A 26,303-nucleotide genomic window follows, 5' to 3' on the forward strand; every position below is an offset into this window, starting at 1 on the left:
GGAAGTGCTTGTTTCTCCTGTAGTCAGGGAGTGATGCACCCTTGGCCAGCTTCCCTCTTCTCTCTACGTGTTTGCCGAAGCATGCAGCTCACAGGTTAAGCTTCTTCACCTGTCCTTCAGCCCCAGGTTTATTACCCACTATCACATGGACCCTTAGGGAATCAGGTTTATTATCTGCTGTCACATGGACCCTTAGGAAAACTTTATCTCTTCCAGCACCTTCTGGAGTCTTTAACCCTGTACTTCTGGCTATAGATCAGGCTTGTTTTCTTTTGCATGGAAGTATTACATCACCACTCAAGAGACCAGGTATATTTTTCCAGTTCTCTTTCTACCACTGAATATTCCAATTGTAAAGTGTTCTTTCTGTCCATCCATCTATCTACCCATCTAGAAAGACAGATAGATACCTAGTAGACAGATTATACATATTAGTAGCTATGTTCAATTTGAAACATTTTAAATTTTACTCTGTCTTGCATTACTTCTCATGAACTCATTGGGATTTTCTAAAAGTCCAAGCCACTCAATTTCATTCTGCAATTCACAGAAATAAGCATAATTCTACAATATTTCAATGAAACGTGTTATAAAAATGTTTGAATTTGTCATTATTTTTAATTGAAAAATATATACCAAATAAATGGCTTATAAACATTCAAAAGGTATGGCCATTCAACTCTTTACCCCATTCTATTAGGACAATCCTTGTTCACAGGTGGATTGGAGGAATTGAAAAATAAAATTATATGTTGGCAGAAAAATTTTTAAAAAGCTGAAATTTTAATCTTTTCCTTTCTGTTTTTTATAGAATGGTTTAAATTTATACTTAACTGGGATGACTTATAAGGGACAATTACTGATTTAAGCTGGGAGTTTTAATTATCAAATTTCAAGTAGATATGACAGATCCTTTGCTCTGTGTCACATTCAGTTAACTACAATAACCTGAAAAGATATACCGTATGCATTACTTTAGAATGCTTCAAAATTTTAATATTTTCAAAAGTGCATCTGGGTGCAGTGTTTTGTGCCTGTAGTCCTAGGTACTAGGGAGGCTGAGGTGTGGAGGATCGATTGGGCCCAGGAGTTCCTAGCTGCAGTGAGCCATGATCGTGCTACTGCACTCCAGCCTGGGTGACAGAGTGACACCCTATCTCAAAAAAAAAGTAAATAAATAATTTAAATTAAAATGAAACTTACGTAAATGTTGTTATAAAACCATACTACCAGAATAGGACTACTAATGAGTAATTCTTATTGCAAAATGCCCATTTTTATCATAAATATATAATTATTTTTGTTATCAACAATATTTCATTGACCTTAGGATTCTTGTGAAAATACATTTTCCAGATAATATAAATTTGTACAATTCATCATTCAAGAATGTTTTGTATTACTTTTATAGAAAGTGAAAATGATAAAAAAAAGAAAGTCAGATGGAGGCTTTCTAATTTCACATCTTTATAACATTGTTTACCTTTTTTTAATCCAAGTGCTAGACTCAGCTTTCTGATGAAAACAGTGCTTTGACATTATCTAAGGGAGTGGAACAACTGCATGAAATTAAGCAGCTTCATAAATCTTAAAGTTATTTGAATTCAATATTTGGTATTTATTCGTAGGCAAAAGTAAGACTCTAAAGATTTTTCACAAAAATAAAACAGTGATAAGTTGTGACAATACAGTCTTTTATCAATTATGATTTCCTTCTTTAAAATTTCTTTTTTTATTATTGCTTAGGAAAATATGTTTTCCATTTTTTTAAGAGTAGGGTTTCATAATTGTATTTACAAGGTTCCTGGTTACACCTTGCCTCTTCAAAACATATTCCTTTAGAATGGAGAACCAAACGTTGCACATTCTCACCCATAAGTGGGAACTAATCTATGAGGAGGCAAGAGCATAAGAATGATACAATGGACTTTGGGGACTCAGGGCAAAGGGTGGGGGGTGGGTGAGAGATAAAAGACTACACAGTGTATACAGGGTACACTGCTTGGGTGATGGGTGCACCAAAATCTCAGAAACCACCACTAAAGAACTTATTCATATAACTAAATACCACCTGTTCCCCCAAAACCTATTGAAATTTAAAAAACCCTTTAAACTACATGATTTTGGGTGCTCAAGTAATTTTAACAAAGTCAACTAAGTCTGCCCAAGATAGATGAAGAAATTAATCCCAAAACAAGATAATTTGATTTCAAAAATAGCTATTTCTACTCATGTGGGAAAATATTTATTGTTGAATAAAACTATGAATTTATTTTTAAATATCACCATCCCTTGGAAAAGATCACCACAGCTTGAAAAAACATTTACTTACTATTCACACTTTTGATCCTTAAAGAAATGGCATTTATAACTCCAGTATGTGGTATGCATCTTTCTGAGTCAGTAGTTTTATCTTGGATACCGTTTAAAGCAACATTCCTGAATGTTAACATGATGAATGACTTCTCATTAAATTTACCAGCCAATTTGGTGATACATATATTGAAAGCAATGCTTTCCTTTCTTAAGAAGAAATTGCTAGTTTCAATTTACATGTTTAGAAATGTTATAAGCTTGAAGTTTTAAATCATGTCATTTTAAAACTTAAGCTAATGAGTTAGACACCATCTTCTGAGGTACAAAAATGTCATATTTTAATGTAACTTTAACTTCATGGACCCCACTGTCACTTTTTAAATTTTGCAAAAACAGCAAATAAGTTCCTGTTTTTCCTTTACCCTTAGGCAGTCTTTTGCTTGTACTAACTATCTCTGCACATATCTTCATGGAGTTGGCCCAAGGTCTATTAGTTCTGGAGTCCAACATCTACACTTGACCACCTGTTAGAACAGAAAAGAAGGTAATTATCTATTTAACGGGAAAAATAAAATTCAACCCAAATTATCGAAGTGATTGCTTTGTTTGAAAGAGAAGTCCTGACTGGTATGTAAATGAGATTGAGAGATAAGTTATAAAAAGAGCTCAAAAGACAGGGCCATGCTGAATCTCCTGTCTGCTGCCAATTAGGCAGGTCAATTCTAACACTGTGCTAACAAGGTCAACGTCAAGGTTAAGTCCCTGAAGTGGGTGGTTCACTTGGCTTTGATCCAAGACCATATAATTCACTTTTATTTCCATCTGTTTCTGAATATCCTTATTAGGGATAACAATTCTTAAAATATAGAAAACAATTATAATAATTATTTACATATTTGTATACATGTAATTGGGAAAATAATTTATAATGTGAATTTAAGTAATTGAGAAATAAATTATAAAATTATTCAATTGCAAGTGACAATTTATCCAACATGAATACCATCTGATGATCGTTAGACATTTATTTAAGGTTGTGTTTTTATAACTAGGCTCATAAATTTTCTTTGGGATGTGCCAATGTGGCCCTCTTTGTCAAAGTTAGGCAAGCCGTACAAATTGGTATTCCTTTGACCAACTTAAATGATAAACTGTTAGCATAAAATACTCCAAACTATTTTTTCACGAGTAGCTAACATTATGCTTTCTGCTGTCTAATTCTCACCAAAACTAGACAGTGAATATTAATATTCATGAAGGATTTATGGAAGTCTATGCAAACTATCTCTGAGGGTTACCCTTGGTTCTTGCTTTTAGAAAGGGAATCTGACAGCATGGCTTTTTTGATAAAATGCATTTAGCTCATTCGTGGGCTTATTATCCTAACCTTACTTGCCTTTGCTATAATTACATCTATTTCTCCTAGACTATTGTAAATGTTTCTTCAAGTTACCACTGATTGTTTGAGCGAGGTAAGCTGACTAAACCTAATTAAATAAAATAGCTAAAATGAGTAAGAAAAGTAAATGCAGACTCTGCCTTTTGGGAACTGCATAAGATTTGTTTATGCATCCTTTTCTTTCCTTCTTCTCAACCTGTGAAAGTACATGAAAAATGTGAATACTTACCATGTAAAATGTATTGCAAAATGCCTTGGAAAGAGCTTTTCCAATACGTTGAAATTGAGGGTGGAAACAGCAGGCAAGAAGCAATGTTGCTATTCTCATTTTCAGCTTTGCCAGTCTCAATACTAGGAATCAGATCCATTTGTCCCATTATTACTGGTATACATTTTTGCAACAATTAATATTATTTTGTACAGTTCATAGTGAATGTTTACCTTGGTGATAAAACATTTAGAATAAAGTGTTATTTTGTTTTGTTTTATTTTCATGCCAGCAAATAATAATCTATAGATCTCTAATAATCATGGAGATAATCATGGAATAATCATGGGCATATTACTTATGATTTTATCAAACATTACAAAATAAATTGCAAGACATTCACAAATGAATACATTTGTGCTGGAACATGGGAATTTGAAAATAAAATATACATTATGTCCAAAATAAGCTTTGCAAGTAATGAAAAACAATTAACTGAAGAATTCTACATACTCTTTGGTTAAACTGTTAGAAAGACTAAAGCCCATCATAATACTTACATCCTGGCCTATGGAGACAATAGCCCTCCCATTGTTGTTATAAATGTTATTAGTGGCAGTGACAGTAACCAACCATAATTACATAAGTTCATTGAAGCCTGTCCTCTCCTGCTGTCTTTAAGCTCATTGCTGTGGATCAATCCTACATCAGACTCTGCCTGGACTTCCTGACACCCACAGCCTCTGCTCTATCCTTTGAAAGACATCGTCCCAGTTCTCCTCCCAAGGTTCACATCAAGCCATCATCCTGTCTGTTAAAAAAACAAACAACCAAACAAACAAGCAAACAAACAAACAGCAGCAGAGACAACAAAAAACTTTACTTCAAGAACATAATATAAACTCTTTAGCTTAATATTCAATATCTTGTAACTTACTTGTTTATTCATTCATTAACTCATTCAAATAAAATGTTTGAGTGGCTACAGGCACAATCACTACCATCATAGAATAATGATAATCAGGTCAGATGCTAAGGAAAACAATAAATAAAATACCATAAAAAAGCACCCATAGATTCTGTTAAATAGTAGAAAGGAAACTAAAAAGTACTGACAAAAAGCCTGTAGCCTAGTGGCTAAATCTAGGAGTCAAGGAAGTATTTTTATGGGAACCTGACCTTAAAACTTAGACCAGATAGACCGATACAGCTAAACTTGGAGAAGAAGAAAGGGGAGATTTCAGAAGAAGGAATAGTGTTTCCAAACAGATTTGTCCAGAGGAAGCATGATGTGCTCAGGAAACTGAAAATGTCAGTGTTGTTGCTCAGACAGAAAGATCCGGAAATCAGTTCCAGGTGAGCCTAGGAAAGTAGCCTAGAGCTAGATCTTTGAGATGATGGAGGACAACAGTGGGGCGTAGTCACTTCTGAAAGGATGACTATTTCGAAGGAATGAGAAGGGATTCATTTTCTGTGACCAGAGTAGGCTCCTCCCAGAAAAGAGTTGATAGCAACTGGTATTCAGTGTTTGCAATGTGTACAGTCCATGGGTTTGAGATATAGTTAGGAGGGAAAATTGACAGGAGTAGGCAAGAGATGTAATGTGACTGGTAGAAGGGGGATGAGCTGGAAGAGACTGATTTAAGGACAATTATCAGTTCATTCAGTTCTGTTTAAGTTCCAAGTACATTGAGATGTTCACTGAGATATTCAAGTAGAGATGGCATATATGAGTCTGAGGGTCAAGAGACAGGTTAGGAAAGGAGACAATGCATTTGGGGGATATTAATAGCTAGATGGCAGTTGAAGCCCCTGGGGCATGGTGGACATTGCCCTGAAGAGAATACAGGATGGAAGAGAGCTCTGGCCCTGAGCTTTGCTTTCAGGAGGTCAAAATGGCATCTGGGAGCTACATATGCCTCACAGATGTGTTCTCTTTGTTCAGCAGGGCATTATAAAAATGGAGGATTTGGGTCAGTTTTGGATGGGCCATGCTGTCTCTAGTTTACCAGAATCTCCATAATTTCCAGTCTTATCCCCAAGTTGACTAGTTCCTCTCTTTTTATTATCTCCTTGGTCCCTGCAGGCACTTGAATTTCAGCCTTCGCTTTCAATCATCATAGCCCAGTTGTTCCAATGTATGGCATCCAACATTGTTGTTTGTTTCAATTCCCATTGCTGTATTGTAGAATTCATATTTTCCTGAATGCAGGGAGAATCAGATACCTTCCTCTGATCGCAGTTGGATATTTCCATTCTAATTCTTCCTTTATGGACATCTTCTTTTTTCTTCAAGGATCAGCTCAACCCATTTTCTCACAATACTGACCTAATTCCCATGCTTGTCAGTACTTCCTTCATCCTCTGTTCCCACAGCAGTTTAATTTCACATTTAATTGTGAATAAGTTCATATTTAATTATTTGATTGATTTAATTTCATACTTATTTTCTTGCACATTTTTACATACATGCCTCTTCCATTTGCTGTTATGTAGAGTTGTTAGGGCTATGCCTTTATTGCTTTTATATCCTTTATGGCAGTTAGCACAATGTTATTCTCAGAATAGGTGATCACATGTTTGCTCAGTGAATTCTGCTGGAAGAACTGGAAACATTAGGATTCCAACACCGTGTCTTGTGCTTTGTGAAAAACAATGTCAGTGATCTTGAACAAGGCCTGTACTCTGTATGGCTTCAGTTTCCTATTCTGTAAAGGAATAATTTGGAATCACATTAGTGGCACCTAAATTTATCAGTATGCCAAGGTTCCGTGAGGGCAGAGGTGTGATTTTTTTCCTTAAAATATAGATTCCTAGGCTGTATCTCAGACTGTCTGAATTGGAATACTCAGAGTTATGGCTTAGGAATCTGCATTTTCAAATAGCCCTCTGTTAGATTCTCAGGTGAGTGACTGTTGCTATCTTTGTTCGTTACTTTTAGTTTTATTTTTTGCATTATTTAAAAATTATCCATCTAATTTTTTATATTCTAATATGTGATTTCTTTCTCAAGACAGACATGAGTAATGTGAGACAAATAACTTTATCTATTTCTCCTTTGATAAATAAATGCTGTATATTTATCTTGGTATGTATAATCAACCAAGTCATGCTAAGGTTTTTAAACTTAATAGCCTTTTTTCTCTTCCCAAGTGAAATTTGAAAAGAGACCATCTTGTCCTAATTAGTGAGGCAGCAACATTTGCATACATGGCCCTGAAAAAAAAAAGCCCCACAAAGATAAAGACTTAAAAATAATTCCATTTTCAAGTAATACAATGTGGAAATTGTGGGCTAATTTAACATTAAACAGTGATGTGAATTTTGTTTCTTTAATTTAAAAAGTGTACAAGTCAAAGTGTGGTCTTATTTCTGGCTATTTGTTATGTTGAGCCGACTTGAGGTAGTACAAGAGAGATAGGAAAATAATATTTTAGCTGAAGGTCAATCAGTGTGCACATAACCATTATAGCGTGTTTTTCCAATTAAGAATATCTGAGACTTCCCTAAAATTCTGGACAATTTGGAGCAGAATCAATCTGGGACACCCCTTCTGGTTTGTGCAGTTGTGCTGGAATTTTGATGTTTTTTCTCAGGTTTCCAAGGAGTCTCCAGTGAGTTGGATAGAGTTTTGTTTCTGCATTCCCATGGCTGAGGCCAAATTTGATTGACAAGTATTTGCAGAGTGGCTGCCATATGCCCAGGAATTTGGCACACCAAGAAATAACAGACAGCCTCTATCCACAAAGAGATTTATGTGTTCATGCGAGAACTGCAGTGCAAGGCCACTCATGACTAAAACTGTCTAAGGTTACTGTGTTCTAGTTGAATTACTGAGTCTAAGGCACATGAAAATGATGAGGACAAGGCCCAAAGTAATGCTTCCTTACAGATGTAGCTCAGAGTCCTCCCCGGTCTCTATCTGATGACATTGCTTCGTGAAGAACCTTACCTCTAAGAAATGGTTTTCTCCTGGACCTCACCACTTCTTTTATTTCCAAAATTAAAATGTTAGGAACAAAAGTAATAATAATAATTCAAAGGCAAGGCAGGTAAAACACTAATTTTAAAATTAGAATAAAAAATCAAGTTGAGAGTTATAAAAATAAGCTGAAAGTTGATATAAATCCCCCAAAAGACAAGAGTTCTCTCCAAAAAATGTGAGATTCTGGTTGCCTGCAACATTTCTTGAGATGTCATCAGGCCTGACTTTTCTTTTGATTACTGAAAAAGATGGTGCGTTTACAGTAGATGGTTGCAGGACAAATGCTATTGAGTTATCTTATCACATCTTTCTCTTTGTCCCCAACTCCTTTTACATATGCATTTATTGGCCTATGATTCCCCTCACTTTAGAGTTACATATTTATATGACTTGCCTGCTCCTAAATCTGAGGTTATCCAAAACAGGAATCATACCTTATTCCCTTCTTTCCTTGGTTGTTTGCTTCATGGGATCTTAGTTTCTAATCCCATGTACAAAAAGTCCAAATTTCCACCAGTGGCCAAAAGGACTCTTTGTGGTCTGGCTGCCTCTTCTCTCTCCATTCTCATCTGTTATGGATCCCTTTCACCCTAGCCCCTTTCCATTCCAAAATCCAGAGAAGGCAATCACTCTTCTTTCTTGCTGGACCCACCTCTCTGCACACCTGTGTCACCAGGGAGGCATCTACTGATCCTTTGTGCCTCATGTCAGTCTTTCCCATCACCAGTGGGCTGTATCCTGCTTTGTGTTCACCTGGTCTGTATACTTGTGTACCTCTCCCTTTCAGTGTTTATCACCATGTGCCACTATACACAGAATTGAATAACAATTCATGTCTCTTTCCCCAAACTGACTGTTAGCACTATATAAGTAGATACAGTTCTTCTCCATGTTTTTATTTTGAATCCTCAGTCACCGATGTGTAGTAGGTGTTCATTTTTATCTAATTGAATATTGATGTGTATAATATCAATTTATATAATTAATTGTATAAAATAAATTTATGACAACTCCATTCCTTCACACTGAGTGAAATTCAGTCTTGAATTTACGTGTTCCTTGGAACAAGTTAAAATTGAACTTATAATTCTTATGGAACAGGACCAGTAAAAATACATTCAATTTGTTGGTTTTCTGCCTAGGTAATATCAACACTAAGAAGTGAAAACATGCCTCCCCAAAGTGACTGGCAGTATCACTTAGAATTTTACAATCTTTAATACATTGCTAAATTATTGAAGATTTCAGGAGATCCTTGTTGCCTTCATGTTTTATTGAGAATAATAATTATAATTATATCAGACTGTGATAAGGCACTCTCCACTGTTTTATGTGGCAAAATGTTGTAATTGTTTTTTTCATGTCAGTAAATACGAAGTTTTTAGGATGAATGAAATATATGATGGTGGGAGGCACTCAGCAGGGCAAGGGGCCGGGGTCCTAGCTAAGTCAGGCCATGCTCTGAGGAAAGGTGCTCTTTTACTTCTGCTTTTCCACATTTCAGAATCAAGTCATAGAAAAAGATTTAATGGTATTTCCAGAAACAAATTTAAGTTTCATAAACAAAGCAATATATTCATAATACATAATTATATAATACATATCTATATAATAGATAAGAGATATATCTGTTACAATCATATATATTGTATATTAACTATTACACAATTGTATGTTATACGTTAAAATTGACTATATGTTATATAATAAAATACATAACATATATGATTACATATGTTTATATACAATTATTATAATGCATAGCTATGGTACAATTATATAATAATCAATATCATGAATATATTATATGTGATTATTATATATTATATTAATATGGATTATATTATTTATATGTAAGTGTGACAGATTATATATAATAATATTTACATATATCATATATTTCATTGTATATAATTATGATATATAATATAATATTATAGATAATATTTATCATATATTGAAGAGAGAAAAGATCAAAGGGAAAAGTGATGTGAGGAAGGAAGCATATAATATTTATCATACATTATATTACATATGATATATATTTGTTATATATCATAATTATATATAATGAAATGCATAATATATACTATAATGTAACATAATTGTATATCATATAATATATATTTATCATCTATTATATATGATTATATATTGTATATTATGTTGTTATACAATATATAATGTAATATAATATATACCATATATTATATAATCATATAATGTATATAATATGCAACATATATAATAATATACACAATATATAATATAATTATATATTATATATAATATAAAATATGACAAATATATTATATATGAAGCAATATATATTATATAATTATATCATGTATATGATTATATATTATATTATATCATAATTACATGTAATCAATATATTATACATAATTAATATTTTATATTATATATTAATTATGATATATAATTAATATAAGCATATAATGTATACCATATAATTATTATACAAATATATAAAAATATATAATACTATAATTCTATTAAATATGTTAATTTAATGAATACATTTAATATAAATATATATATGGTGAAGAGGTTGAAGGTGAGATAAGATCTAGCAAAATCATAAGGGTGCTAAAATTCACCTTAGTGGACAATCAAAAAATTTTTCAAATGTAAAAATATATTATTCTGAGTTCAAAAGTTAATCAGTAAAGCTTAATAAATACCTTTAGAATACTGCAGTAGACAAAACAATCCCCCTCTAAATATGTCCTTGTTCGAATCCCCCCAACATTGTGACTGTATTAGCTTACATGACAAAAGGGACTTTGAAGGTGTCTTAAGTCAAGGATTTTGAGATGGAACTATCATACCATGGGTCCCCATGAGAGAGACAGGAGGTTTAGGGGGAAAAAGTGACATGAAGAAGGAAGCTGAGTTTGCAGTGGTGCGTTTTGAAGGTAGAGGAAGGAGCCAGGGACAAAGGAATGCAGTTGCTGTCTAGAAGCTGAAAAAGGGACAGAAAGAGACTTTCCCTTGGAACCTTCAGAAGGAATGCAGCTTTGACAACTGCATTTAGCCCAGCGAGATTCATTCCAAACTTCAGAGCAGTAGAACAGTAAGATAATACATTTGTGTTGATTTAAGCCACTAAGTATATGGTTATTTGTTATAGCAGGAATAGAAAACTAATAAAATATATGCATGAATTAATGAATGGCTGAATAAATGAATGAGTGGATGCATACACAGAGCTGATTATGAAGGGTGTGTCCATAAACAAGGACTAGTACCACCAAGTTGCCAGGTTTCTGTAATGATGTGTTTTATACATCTATTGTTTTGTTCAATTGATAACTTGCTTCTTGCCTTCTTTTTCTGCATGTTAATGTACTTAATCATCACCGTGTATAAGTGTACCTCACCTTATTATGCTTTGCTTTACTGTGCTTCACAGACACTGCCTTTTTTATATATTGAAGGTTTGTGAGAACCCTGCGTCCAGCAAGTCTATAGGTACCATTTTTTCCAACAGCATGGGCTCACTTTGTGTCTCTGTATCATATTTAGGTAATTCCTGCAATATTTCAAACTTTTTCATTATTATTCTATCTATTATGGTGATCTGTGATAAATGATCTTTTATGTTACTATTATAATTGTTTTGGGGCACCATGAACCATGTTCATATACAATGGCAAACTTAATAAATGTGTGTGTTCTGACTGATCCACCTACCAGCTGTTACCCTATCTATCTTTCTCCTCAGTCTTCCCTATTCCCTGAGACACAACAATGTTGAAACCAGCCCAATTAGTAATCCTGTAATGGCCTCTGAGTGTTCAAGTGAAAAAGAAGAGTCTCATCCTTCTCAGGCTTTAAATCATAAGCTAGACATCATTAAACTTAGTGATTAAGGTACATTGAAAGCCAAGATAGGCCAAAAGATAGGTCTCTTGAGAAACACAGTTATCCAAGTTGTTAATGCAAATAAAAAGTTATTGAAGGAATTTAAAAGTACTACTCCAGTGAACATATGAATGATAAGAAAGTGAAACAGCCTTATTGCTGAAATGAAGATAGTTCAAGAGGTAAGGATAGAAGACCAAACCCATACAACATTCCCTTAAATCAAGCCTAGTCCAGGGCAAAGTTCTAATTTTCTCCAATTCCGTGAAGGCTGAGTGAAGTGAGGAAGCTGCAGAAGAAAAGTTTGAAGCTAGAAGGTATGGGTTCATGAGATTTAAAAAAAGAAGCTGTCTCTACAACATAAACGTACAAGGTGCAGCAGCAAGTGCCGATGAGAAGCTGCAGCACATTATCCAGAAGACCTAGCTAAAATCACTCATGAAGGTGGCTACACTAAACAAAAGATTTTCAGTGTAGGAGAAACAGCCTTCTATTGGAAGACGATGCACCTAGGACTTTCGCAGCTACAGAGAAGTCAATGTGTGGCTCCAAAGTTTCAGAGGACAGGCTGAGTTTCTTGATAGGCAGCTGGTGACTTTAAGTTGAAGCCAATGCTCATTTACCATTCTAAAATCTTGGGGTCCTGCAGAATTATGCTAAATCTACTCTACCTGTACTCTGTAAAGGGAAGAACAAAGCCTGGACAACAGCACATCTGTTTACAGCATGGTTTACTGAATATTTTAAGCTCTGTGTTGAGACACACCAATCAGAAAAAAAAAAGATTTCTTTCAAAATACTTCAGCTCATTGACAATTCACTTGGTAACCCAAGAGCTCTGATGGAGATGTTCAAGGAGATTTATGTTGTTTTCATGCCTACTAACACAACATCAATTCTGCAGTCCATAGCTCATGGAGTAATTTTGACTTTTAATTCATATTATTTAAGAAATATATCTTATAAGGCTATAGTTACCATAGACAGTGATTCACCTGTTGGATCTGGTCAAAGTAAATTGAACAACCTTCTGGAAAAGACTTACCATTCTAGATGCTATTAAGAACATTTGTGATTCATGGGAGGAGGTCAGCCTACCAACATCAACAGAAGTTTGGAAAAAATTGATTCCAACCCTCATGGGTGATTTTGAAGGGTTCAAAGCTTCAGTGGAGGAAGTAATGGTAGATGTGGCAGAAATTGCAAGAGATCTAGAATTAGAAGTGGAGTCTGAAGATGGGACTGAATTGCTGCAATCTCATATCAAACCTGAATGAAGTAGGAGTTGCTTCTTATGGATGAGCAAAGAAAGTGATCTATTCAGATGGTGAACATGCTGTGAACATTGTTGAAACAACAATAAAGGATTTAGAATATGACATGAATTTAGTTGATAAAGCAGAGGCAGAATTTGAGAGAACTGACTCCAATTGTGAAAGAAGTTCTACTGTGGGTAAAATAATATTAAACAACATAAAATGCTACAGAGAAATCTTTCCTGCAAAAAGATTACATGACTTGCTGAAGGTGCAGATAATCATTAGCATTTTGGGCAATAAAGTGTTTTTTATTAGGGTATGTACATTGTTATTTAGACCTAATACTATGGTACATAAATTTTATATGTACAGAGAAACCAAAAAATTCATGTGACTTGCTTTAATTGCAATAGTCACTTTATTGTTGTGGTCTGGAACTGAACCTGCAATCTCTCCAAGGTATGTCTGAATACCTTGGTATACATGGTATACATTCATTTAAACTAGCTGAAGTCAACAAAGAGAAGATTCTCCTCTTGGTACTTGTTTTAAAACATTTTATTATATTATTTTTGGATTTTGAGTATACATTCCTTGCCCGTTACATAGCAGGAGAATGTGTTCTTAATATTATCAGAATTTCCCCTAATCAGAGCTCCAAACCACATATTGGCCACTTTACAAGAAACAAGAGCCAGCCAGTTGACATCTCTAGTTGAAAGCCAATACCAGCTTTTTGGCAGTTCCACAGCCACCTTTTATTAATTTAAAATGGGGGTGACTGAGACATTTTAAGACCATGACTGTGGGTCAATTCCCTGGGAAGATGCTCATTTGGAATGTGCCAGATATGCTGTGATGTTAAACTTCAATATTCAAAGAAGTTTTTCAAGTATATTGTACAGTAGTTGCAGATTCTACCTTATAAACTGGGTGTTGCTAGTCTCATAAAAACTGAAATAGAAAAAGACACAAGTATCAAATACAATTCTAGTTATGACCCACAATGGTAGTTTTAGCTGTAGATTCATATTGAAATCATCTGGGGAAGCTTTAGAAAATGGAGACATCATCTTCCCCAAACTCTTCCAACCTCTGCCTGCATTGAATTAGAATCTCTGGGGATGGTCCTACACCAATAGCATTTCTTTTTTTTTAATTTTCCTTTATTTTTATTTTTATTATTATTATACTTGAAGTTTTAGGGTACATATGCACAATGTGCAGGTTTGTTACATATGTATCCACGTGCCATGTTGGTGTGCTGCACCCATTAACTCATCATTTAACATTAGGTATATCTCCTACCGATGTCCCTCCCCCCTCCCCCCACCCCACAACAGTCCCTGGAGTGTGATGTTGCCCTTCCTGTGTCCATGTGTTCTCATTGTTCATTTCTCACCTATGAGTGAGAACATGCGGTGTTTGGTTTTTTGTCCTTGAGATAGTTTGCTGAGAACGATGGTTTCCAGTTTCATCCATGTCCCTACGAACGACAGGAACTCATCATTTTTTATGGCTAAAGACACATGCACACGTGTGTTTATTGTGGCACTATTCACAATAGCAAAGACTTGGAACCAACCCAAATGTCCAACAGTGATAGACTGGATTAAGAAAATGTGGCACATATACACCATGGAATACTATGCAGCCACCAATAGCATTTCTAAAAACAACTCCTTTTAGTTGATTCCAATGGGGAACCCAGCTAAAGAAAAATTGTCCCTCAGGCAGCTCAGCTATTGAGATCCTACACATGTGACGTGTTATTCAATGAATACTGGACTATCTGGCCAAATGGTTAATGATATCTGAAATACTGTTGACGTTTGCCTCACTCCTGTCACCTGAGAACTGTTCCTTATTCTTAGTATTTTGCTTTTAACTTGACACATGTTCCATCAGTGTTGTTATAGATGTGACTAAATTGTATTGTAAAATTTACCCTTGGAAGTGATTCATAATCACATAATAAATATCTCTGGGCCTATTTAAAATTGTAAGATTGGACCACCCTAAAACCACAGCAAAGCTAAAATCAGGCATACATGTCAATGTTGTTAAAATTTCTTTGTAGTGCAAGGGTTTTCAAATATTCTGTTCAGTTAAAAACTCATGAAACTATCTGGATTCCTTTTAAATTTAATTTTCCAAATCAATGGGCCTTCTCTTGAAGCAATAGAATTGAACAAGTATTACAGAGAAGTAAAGTTTATTTTCAATTATAGGGACTTGCAAAAATGTGTTTCAACCTAATGTTTCCCCATTTACATCTATATTCTCTGAATAGGTAATTATTTTCCGGATTTTGGAATATTTTTCTCTATGCTAAAATCACCTTGACAGTGCTGTATTTTGCAGACATTTCAGTATGGGTTTCTCATTTAATTAGGTAACTCATGTCTTCCTAATCTCTCTCAGCACCGGCACAGTTTCAGATTATTCAAATTCTAACAAACTATCCTTTAATTATTTATCCTTTAATTAAATATTAGTTTATTACAAAAAAGTAATATTTATCATTACTTTTAATGGCAAAGACCACAATTGCTTTTGCACCAACCAAATAAAATTTGTTTATATTGCATACAATATATTTTGAAACATGGATACATTATGAAATGGTTCAATTGGGGTAATTAACATGTATTATTATGAATATATATTTTATTATATAAAATATAACTTATTCTTTGTTGCCAGAACATTTAGAATCTACTCTCTTAACAACTTTCAAGAATGCAACACCCTGTTATTAACTATAGTCACCCTGTTTTCCAATAGATCTCTTGGAACTTGAACTTATTCCTTCTAACTGAACTTTCATATATACTGACTTAATGGTACTATAATTAAACTGTACCTATAAGAATTGGGAACAAGAGCTAATCATAAGTTTGAAAATTTTCAAGACCTAATTAGATGTTTTCAGAAAATTTCCAAACATTTGACCATGTAGATCTTGATCCTGGTTCTTATAGGTGCAGTTTGAATCATAGTTCCATTAAAGTGAACATTCCACATAACTGGAAAAGATCAAAGTATTACTTTTTTTTTGGTAGCATCTACTTAAATATTTTTAAGTTAGGGACAGATTTAATGGCAATATGTCCCATTCCGGTGTTGTTATTTAAGGCTTTCAGGTTGATTCTTCTGAACTGTACCACCCAAAGTTACTTCAAATAATCCTAGATGGCTGGGTCCACTGTTATGCTATTCCCAAGGAGGGTCTAAAGAAGATAGAGATCATAAGGTTTAGCAACGTTGTTCATCATAATCCAGTTCCAAATCTTCAATTGAAATTTATATGCCATTTTCGTCCTCTTCACTGGGTTTCCACTTTATATTTAATTCTTTCAGGAGATGACAGTAACGTGCTTCCACTCCAAAGCTATTGCCAAAAAGAAAAAAATGATTGTTTTCATCAGCATCATGAGGCAGAATCTTTTATTTTTCTTATTTCAAATGAAAAGCATATATCTTCATGTACTTTGCATGCTTACATCCCAGGGAAAGAATATGTAATTATTTCTCTAATTGCTGACTTAATTTTTCTACTTTTCTTTACTACAATATATAGAAGTCTGTGTATATTTTTAAAATGAAATAAATCTGTGAAATGGCGACATTGTGTTAAATATATTAAAATACAAAACACTCTCAGTAGGCCATAGGAAGGATTACAAATTACACTCAGATGTCTGAAGAGTGGAATCAGCAACTATGTATGTGTCTTACTGCTGCATACACATCTCTAACTAAATACAGAGACACATTTTGCCTTATATTCTTATAAGAAAATGTATAAAAAATAACGAAAAATAAACCAATTACAATACTTGGCATTGTATTCTCTCCACATCAGACATTATTTGCCTCAATGGTGGTTCCTGTAAATGCCCATCTTTTGCTGATCCAAGAAGTACAAATAACTATGACCACACAATGTAAAACAGGAGCCCATTTGGTAAAACCTATGCATATTTTAAAATAGAAGAGAAAGACATCTAAATGTTCACAAACCTTAATTATGGCAGGGCATGGATGATTTTCTGATTCCTCTCCTTATCTTTATTTAACTATCAGGGGTAACTTTTATTTTTGATTTTTGGAGGCAGAGTCTTGCACTGTTGCCCAGGCTGGAGTGCAGTGACATGATCTTGACTCACTGCAACCTCTGCCTCCCGCGTGCAAGAGATTCTCTCACCTCAGCCTGCCAAGTAGCTGGGATTACAGGCACCTGTCACTACACCCAGCTAATTTTTATATTTTTAGTAGAGATGGGGTTTCACCATATTGGCCAGGCTGGTCTTGAACCCCCAAACTCAGGTGATCTGCCTGCCTCACTCAGCCTCCCAAAGTGCAGGAATTACACGTGTGAGTCACTGTGCCCGGCCAACAGTCATTTTTAACGAGATGAAATATTTTTGTAGGAAGCACCAGGAATGATGGCTATGCATTTAAGTAGCACATGTTCAGCATGTCAGTTTCATCTACTGCTCTTATAATTACTGGAATTGTCTAGTTCATGAAATTGAGCCATGACTCTTGAAATTGCTGTTATGCATAGGTGATCTAAATATCCGCACATGGATACAGTACACTATTGACCCACTATTTGATAATATCTCTAACTTTTTCCAAATGCAAGGGGAGAAAGCTCTATGATTTCTTCAGATTCTCTGTGTTTTTCAATTCAGGTTTTTGTTTTTCTTTTGTTTTTCTGAATTCCAAATGTCTAAGATTGAGCATTACATGTGCATACTTCATATTCTTACAGAAATATCAGCTAGAGATGATAATGGACCATTTAAATTTCATAAATAAGAATAAAAATATTATTCTGGTGTTTTGATTAATTAATAGAATGGTCAATCTTTTATGCATTACGTTTTTAAAAAATAACATCACAGCTGGTCAACTTACTTTAAAAAGAATTCAAAGAAAATTAGAGAAATCAAAAATCAAAGCAAACTGAAAGTGTCATTTTAGATCCAATAAATGGTCCAAATACTTTAAAAAGAGATATATTTCAGGGGGATAGTGGGAGAGGAAAATGACATAACAGTTTTGGAAAGAAATATTTTAAGAACCATAAAGAAAACATTGAACATAATTGGGCTCTTACCATATATTGACACTAAGCCAAATATTTTATTTATAAACTGTCCTAATAACATTCCTATTAGAGAGGTGTGTCTGCACCCACTTTAATAAGAAGAACACTGAAGCTGAAAAAGCTAAATAATTAGTTGAGGTCACACGTTGGTGGAGGGATGAGATGAAGCTGAAAGGAGGGCCTTTCCTTATTGATGGGCTCCTCTGTCCTAAACCATGCTGTTCTAGCCATGGTTTTGAAACATTAATCACAGAAATCTCCTTTCTAAGCCTTCTCAAAAAGAAATAATTTCAACTAACCAGAAGATAGGTGTATGAATATATTTGTGACAGTAAAAATTACAAAGTGCATACAAAAGAGATTCATAGAAAAGGTTCTGGAAGGTTGATCAAAATACAAGGATTAATTTATAATTTAACATTCTGAAGCCTATTTGTCATTATGGAAAATGATGCCAACATAGTGTTAAATGAAGATGCAGGCAAAAATATTTCATAAAGAATATAATTTCTAGTAGATAAAACATAATTCCAAGTTAATATTTAAAAAACATTAAACAGTTATCTTAGGTTGTGAGAACAATTATGTTTTTAATTTAAATATTCTATAACTTTGACATTGAACTTACTACCATGAATTGTGTGCAGTTTGAACTTAACGAAAATCTTCAAAGACTATAATTTAGACATGATTTAAAAACAGCAGAGATCCATTCAGTCTGCAATCATATAATGGAAAAGATATAACATTATTTATATACGATTTTTCCATTTGACATGGCCTAGAGAAAATGTGAGCTATCTTCTTCTATAAACAACCTTTACATTCTTGGAGCTGTCAGGGTAACATCTCTGAATGTAAGTTTCCTTACCTGAAAAATGATGAGTTTGGAGGACACAATCTCTTAACTTGTCTTCAGTGGTAATAGTCTATGAATTTGTAAGTGCTAGGAAGAAAATAGAAAATAAGAAGCAAATTCATTGGCATGGCACTATGGGTGATAATACGAGGATAGTTTCAGAATGATAACTGACATCATCAAAAAAAATTGAAATTGGAAAATTTCAGCTACAGATAAATTAAGTATCTCTCTATAGATCTATATAGTAGAATGAAGTAGCCAAGCTGTCAATTTTGTGATATATGCAGCATTTTAAATAGGTCATTATTAGGACTAAATTTTCAGCCCATTAGTGATGTATTAACAGCATAGCTTGCTTCCAAGGGGAATTCTTATAGACCCTATGAACTCTCACCTCTACAAAAAAGAGACGGGGCTTGAAAGTGGCCTGGTAAGTGTGGAAAAGGTGATGTGCAGATAACTCCCATGAAGCACTGCTAACCTCTCTTCAATATGTGGCCAAATAAATTAAGAATGCTCTCAGTGGTCATCTTTTCAGCTCTCTTTCAATGCCTCCTTCTATTGCCCTTCACTTCCCCATCTCTCCCCTCCCTTCTGTAGGATCCATTCTTATTATAACATCCCACCCAGGACTCTAGGTGCTCAAGTTTTTCCTTTACCCACTTAAGTTTTGTCCTACATAAGTTAGTCCTCAGAACGTATTTGGTCAAGAGATGCCTGCTGTCTGATTGAAACATATAAACCCTGTCTTCATGTTTCAAGTGACCTCTTGCTGAGGAGGTTTATCTTGCATCAGGGTGCTTGACCTAAGTTATTATGAGGAGAGAGAAAGAGAGAGGAGGAGGAAGAGGAAGAGGAAGAGAAGGAAGGAAGGAAGGAGGGAAGGGTGGGAAAGGAAGGAAGGAAGGAAGGAAGGAAGGAAGGAAGGAAGGAAGGAGGGAGGGAGGGAGGGAGGGAGGGAGGGAGGGAGGGAAGGAAAGAAGGAAGGGAAGGCGAGCAGGGGAAGGGAGAGAGGAATGAAGGAGAGGAGGGAGGAAGGGGCAGAAGGAAAGAAGAGAGGAAGTAAATAAAGTAGCGTTGAAAAAAGATGTTTGCACAGGAATGTTTATAGCAGCATAATTCACAATGGCAAAAACGTGGAACCAGCCCAGAGCCCAACGATCAATGAATGGATAAATAAATTGTGATATATATATATATATTATATATGTGTGTGTGTGTATGTATATATATGTGTATATATATTTATATAATCGAACACTACTCAGCCATAAAAAGGAATGGATTACTGGCATTCACAGCAACCTGGATGTGATTGGATAGTATTATTCTAAGCAAAGTAACTCAGAAATGGGAAACCAAACATTGTATGTTCTCACTCATAAGTGGGAGCTAAGTTTTGAAGATTCAAATGCAAACAAATGATACAATGGACTTTAGGGATTCAGGGGGAAATGGTGGGAAGGGGATGAGGGACAAAGGACTACTAATTGGTTTCACTGTATACTGCTCGGATGATGGCTTCACCAAAATCTCACAAATCACCACTAAAGAACTTATTAATGTAATCAAATACCACCTGTTCTCCAGAAACCTATGGAAATTAAAAAAGAAAGAAAAAAGAAAAGAAAAGAAAATCCTGCTTGGTTTCCAAGGAAAGGAAAAGCAAATAAAACAAGCCAACAGAGGCATAAAAATAGCAATTGTAATTCCTAAAAATTGTTAATAGTCATTTTAGAATTTTTATGAATTAATTGATACAAGACCTTTCTATAAAGCTCAAATGTTAAAGACAAGAAAATATTTACCTTGAAGATATCAGAAAGGCACTAGTTAGGTCTTATAGGAAAGTCATTTCAGGTATTTATCCAGTTCTTTTTTTTTAATTACAAAAGTGAATTATTTACTTTCCAATATGATTGCTCAACTGCTAGATTGTACTTAAAGCTGATGATAGTTAATTTGTAATTTATTCACACATCCCTACCAAGCACCATTCCTTATTTCTACTCTTTTTCAGAAAATAAAAATTAAAAAGTTGTGTGGACGCACTATTTCCATTCTTTTCTTCCCACTCTTTTTTAAAACTATTTTTTTTTCAGGCTTTCCACCAAATACTCCATCAAAACTGTCTTTTTCCAGGTCACTGACAACTTCCACATCATTAATTTTTTGGTCACTTCTCAATCTTTACTTATTTACTTAGCAGTATTTCATACTGTTGATTCTGTTCAAATTGTTTTATAATTCCATTGTAACTACAGTAATAATTCAGCTGAAATTATAAGCATGTAAAATTACTTAGCTCCCTATTTAAAATGACAATCACAAAACTTATTTTATTTTCCAGAAGACAAATATCTTTAAGCACTATAAATTCCTATAAATACGAAAATTTCCTAATGGACATGTCAATTGCATGTCCACAACGAACTTCCACAGCTATTGCAAAATCATCTTAATCTATGTCAACAGAAACTTTTACAGTAGGTAGGTTCCCTGGCCCTTTGAAACTTAAGATCAGGCACTGAAAGGAAAAGATGATAATGAGTTTTTGGTGCCCCGGGGGGTGAATTTTGTACATAGACTATATAGAAGTTACTTTGATTTTAAATATTAATATTCAATTTATTATGGTTATAAATTCAAAATACCAGTTTGCCTTAAGCACCCTTATGCTTTTAATTTGTTTCGTAAATATTATTTTAAGTAGAAATCTAGTAAATTTTATAGTTACCTTTAAAAGAGATTTTCAATTATGTCTATATTAACAAGTGTAATTATTTAGCATGCATTAAATATTTTAAGACTAACTTAATACATTGTTTCCTTCAATCTTTGATTACTAAACATACTTTCTCAGACACTTATTCTTGCAAATTTAATAAATGCAATATATAGATGTATGCACATGCACACACAGTGACCAGAAAAGTGTGGCATGACATTATGCAAGGAGATGCATCATCCAGGATGAATTTTTCCAAACACCCTTTCTGTGTTAAACCCCTTTTTTGTAGTCAGTTGTTATATATGCAAACACTAAAAAGGGAACAGTCCATAGTCTATACACCTGTGTTCAAGTTGCCCATTAACTAAATATGCAAGTCAAGTTCATGATATTCATGCTAAGCAGAAACGCCAAGTGATAGATTTAACTTATCTATAAGCAGCATCATTCTCTTCTGAACATTTTTTATGTTCATCCATTACAACCACAGCTTATATAGATACTTAAGACATCTAATATGACTCTGTGCTTCCAAAGGGTGTGCCTGATGCTAACATCACAGCTTCTAAAGGTACCATTTTAGTGACCACAATCCACATGTATCCTGCTGAATTAATCAACTCCTTTTGGTATTGGATGAGAGTTAAATTTTCCCCTCTTACCTTGATGGTTTACAAACTGTGCAGGCTAAGTTGGTGCCCATACCTCTCAGTGTAATATTGAGAGGTTCTAAATGACAGTAAAAAATAATTCTAATATCTTGCCCTACATGAAAGAATTATCTTGACACATTTTCAACAGAAGCTAAGAATAAATGTTTTCAGCATTCTGAAAAGTAATTTCAGAATTTTGAGTTTGTGTAGTGGCCTAGATGTAAATTTATTTTTATTTTATTTATTTATTTATTTTTATATTTTATATTTTTTTATTATTATTATACTTTAAGTTTTAGGGTACATGTGCACAACGTGCAGGTTTGTTTGGGGTTGGGGGAGGGGGCAGGGACAGCATTAGGAGATATACCTAATGCTAAACGACGAGTTAATGGGTGCAGCACACCAACATGGCACATGGATACATATGTAAATTTACTTTTAAATTATTGAATTTCATCTTGTCTGAAGATTAAAATAACAGGAAATAACTAACAGGCTGAGAAATACATTTATAACAGGGTAACTTACATAAGTTTCACATTAACAGTTTGAAGAGCATGGTATGATTTTTAATATCCTCAATTATATTTGAAAACTAAATAGGTCTTCTATATTAGTAGCCTCAAGCTCTCTGACAGCAGATACCTTCAATTACAAACTCTTACCTCAATTTGCCTTCTTAGGGACACTGATTATATTGCATGTAGGTCTTCCAACAAAGACCAGTTTTAAAACATCAAACCATGACACTCAACCCTTTCGTTTCAGTTCAATATTTATTATATTATCTTCACTTTATCTACCTTGAGGTCATGTAAATATCCGTTTCACTCAATGTTTCAATAAATATTCTCTGAGTGTAAAGTATGTGTCAGTCTCCGAGCTAAAATAAGTGTATTATGGTGCTGAAATAGGCATAAATTTTTTTTTTAAATAACCGTAAAGATTTAACTTATTCTCAAGTTTTCAGACAAGAACATGCTCAAAGTATGTGCATTCAAGACTTCCAAATCTTCCCTTACGGCTATCCCTTATAGCCTTCTATTACATAGTTTTATGCAAGAATTTATGTCCCATTCTCTTTGTAAATGATGGCCTCATGACTTTATCTTTGATATAACTTTAGTTTTTCTTATTTTCATATCTAGAGACAGTATTCTCAGTGCAGTTTTCAACTGACTAGTCTACAAAGCATTTATTGTCCAAGTTATCAGTCATTACACTGCTGGAGTCTGAGTGGTTTCTTCAACTTTTTCAAACATCATGAAAATTTCACTATTAGTGTTGGATTAATATTGACTATCTTATTGTAGCCATTATGAATTTCAAATAAATGATTATGAAAAAATAATTTGCACTAATTTATATAAGTTTGTGTAATTTATTTTCTGACATATTTGTGTCTGAAAACTGTGAGACAAGATGCTGTTTTTCCAATACCAGTTATATGTTGAAAAGTAATTCTATTCTTTAGCCACTTAAAGTTATAACTTTCCATGAATTTGAAGGTCCTCATTCCTGGAACTGTTCAAAGTTGGATAGATGTATAACAGGGATATAACAGAAAATTTCCAAACAAGGACATTGATTTAGTTTAGAAATTTTTTTTTAATTTTTGTACAACTTTATTGCAGCACAATTTACATCCTGTAAACTTTACATCTTCAAAGTGTATGAGTGATGAGTTTTGACATTTGAATATATCAATAAAATCGTTACCACACTCAAGAAGCATATCCATTAGCCACAAAAGTTTTCATGTGCCTCTTTGTAATTGCACCCTCCCACCTCTTTCCCAGCCACAAATTTGTTTTCTGTCACTATAGATTAGTTTGCTATTTCTAGAGCTTTCTATAAATGTCATTATACAGCATGCACTAATTTTTGTCTGGCTTCTTTTACACAGAATATTTTGAGATTCGTCTACATTGTAGTGTATATCAGTAGTTCTTCCTCTTTATTGCCTAGTAGTATTCCACTGTATGAAATATATATTTTTTAATTTATGTTTACATGAAAAAATGCTCATCATCACTTCCCATCAGAGAAATGCAAATCAAAACCACAATGAGATACCATTTCACACTAGTTAGAATGGCCATCATTAAAAAGTCAGGAAACAACAGGTGCTGGAGAGGATGTGGAGAAATAGGAATACTTTTACACTGTTTTTGGGACTGTAAACTAGTTCAACCATTATGGAATTGAGTGTGGCGATTCCTCAGGGATCTAGAACTAGAAATACCATTTGACCCAGCCATCCCATTACTGGGTGTATACCCAAAGGACTATAAATCATGCTGCTATAAAGACACATGCACAGTATGTTTATTGAGGCACTATTCACAATAGCAAAAACTTGGAACCAACACAAATGTCCAACAATGATATACTGGATTAAGAAAATGTGGCACATAGACACCATAGAATACTATGCAGCCATAAAAAATGATGAGTTCATGTCCTTTGTAGGGACATGGATGAAATTGGAAACCATCATTCTCAGTAAGCTATCACAAGGACAAAAAACCAAACACTGAATGTTCTCACTCATAGGTGGGAATTGAACAATGAGAAAACATGGACACAGGAAGGGGAATGTCACACTCCAGGGACTGTTGTGGGGTGGGGGGAAGGGGGAGGACAGCATTAGGAGATATACCTAATGCTAAACGACGAGTTAATGGGTGCAGCACACCAACATGGCACATGTATACATATGTAACAAACCTGCACATTGTGCATACATGTAAGCTAAAACTTAAAGTATAATAATAATAAAAGAAAATTTTTAACTTCTCTTTAAGTGTTCATATGTTCTAAAGTTCTGTGAGTCTAAGAATTCATGTTTTCGCTTGATTTATGTATTGAGTCTTCCTTGAGAACAAAAGTTCTCCCCTTCATCTTTAGGGATCCAATAAATACAAAACTGAGGACTTAGAGATTTTACTGATATTTTACTGATAGAATTACCTTCCGCACAGTTAGTGCACATCTATACAAACAGATTTATTTAAAGGGCTGATAATTTTCCACTTAATTATTTGTTTGTTTTCAACAACGATCCTGCTTATGTGGAAAACATAGGAATTTTGTTTTTACGAAGAGGCCGAAGGCAAGCAGACGAAATTTAATACCTCTCTTTGTTATTTCTCAAGATTTGTTAGTGAAATATCTCAATGTTATGTAGTAGAGTAACTTTGTTAGTTTTTATAAATTTTTCTTATGAATTTCTTAAGAGTAACTTTATCTCTTATGCAATACATTGCAGCTAGCCAGGGTACAAGCTGAGGATAACAAATTAGTAGTCAGCACTGTATCTTCAGAGCATGTAAGTTAAGAAAATGTGTGGTTTCTCATATTCCAGAAAATCTAAACATATTTGGAGAAACAAGTGAGTTTCAATGATCAAATATATGTAGGAAGTCTAAATAAATAAACAAAAAATAGCAAGTTTCAAAGGAATCACAATTTAGACCTAAAATACTGGCCCCTTAGTAATATGGTAAAAACAGTTACCTATCCTATCTCTCTGATTGTCAAGATGAAAGAAGGTGTGGAGGGAGAGAAGAAGTAAGATGGAGAGAGGAGGAGAGAAACAGAGAAAGAGAATGAGAGATGAAAAGGAAAGAAGGAGAGAGAGACACACAGAGAGAGAGGGACACACACACATACACAGACTGATTTTATCAGGCATTGAAACACCATAGGGAGAATATTTTAAAGTTATCCTGTATATATAACACATATTTAATGGGAAGTGATTCTGCATGTTACTGTAACATTTACTCAGATCACAGAAATGAACCAGCACCTCCTCAATGATGAATCATTAATTATGTAATTAAGCAACTTAAATAATTAATGACAATTTAAC

At 34.1% G+C, this 26,303-nt stretch overlaps 1 protein-coding gene across 3 annotated transcripts in view; it reads left to right on the forward strand.

The window, feature by feature from the left end:
* Positions 1 to 26,303, forward strand: part of LOC129476699 (thymosin beta-4-like) — a 271,345-nt gene that overhangs the window by 225,560 nt on the left and 19,482 nt on the right. The window contains exon 4 of one of the 3 annotated variants that reach the window (XM_063635428.1): positions 2,745 to 2,875. The exons of the other annotated variants lie outside the window; for them this stretch is intronic. The gene's annotated coding sequence lies outside the window, so the exon portion shown is untranslated. Of the gene's footprint in view, positions 1 to 2,744; positions 2,876 to 26,303 lie in introns of those variants that run through there. 3 annotated transcript variants of the gene reach the window in all.

The sequence above is a fragment of the Symphalangus syndactylus genome, chromosome Y (assembly GCF_028878055.3).
Source record: "Symphalangus syndactylus isolate Jambi chromosome Y, NHGRI_mSymSyn1-v2.1_pri, whole genome shotgun sequence".
Taxonomy (NCBI): Eukaryota; Metazoa; Chordata; class Mammalia; order Primates; family Hylobatidae; genus Symphalangus; species Symphalangus syndactylus.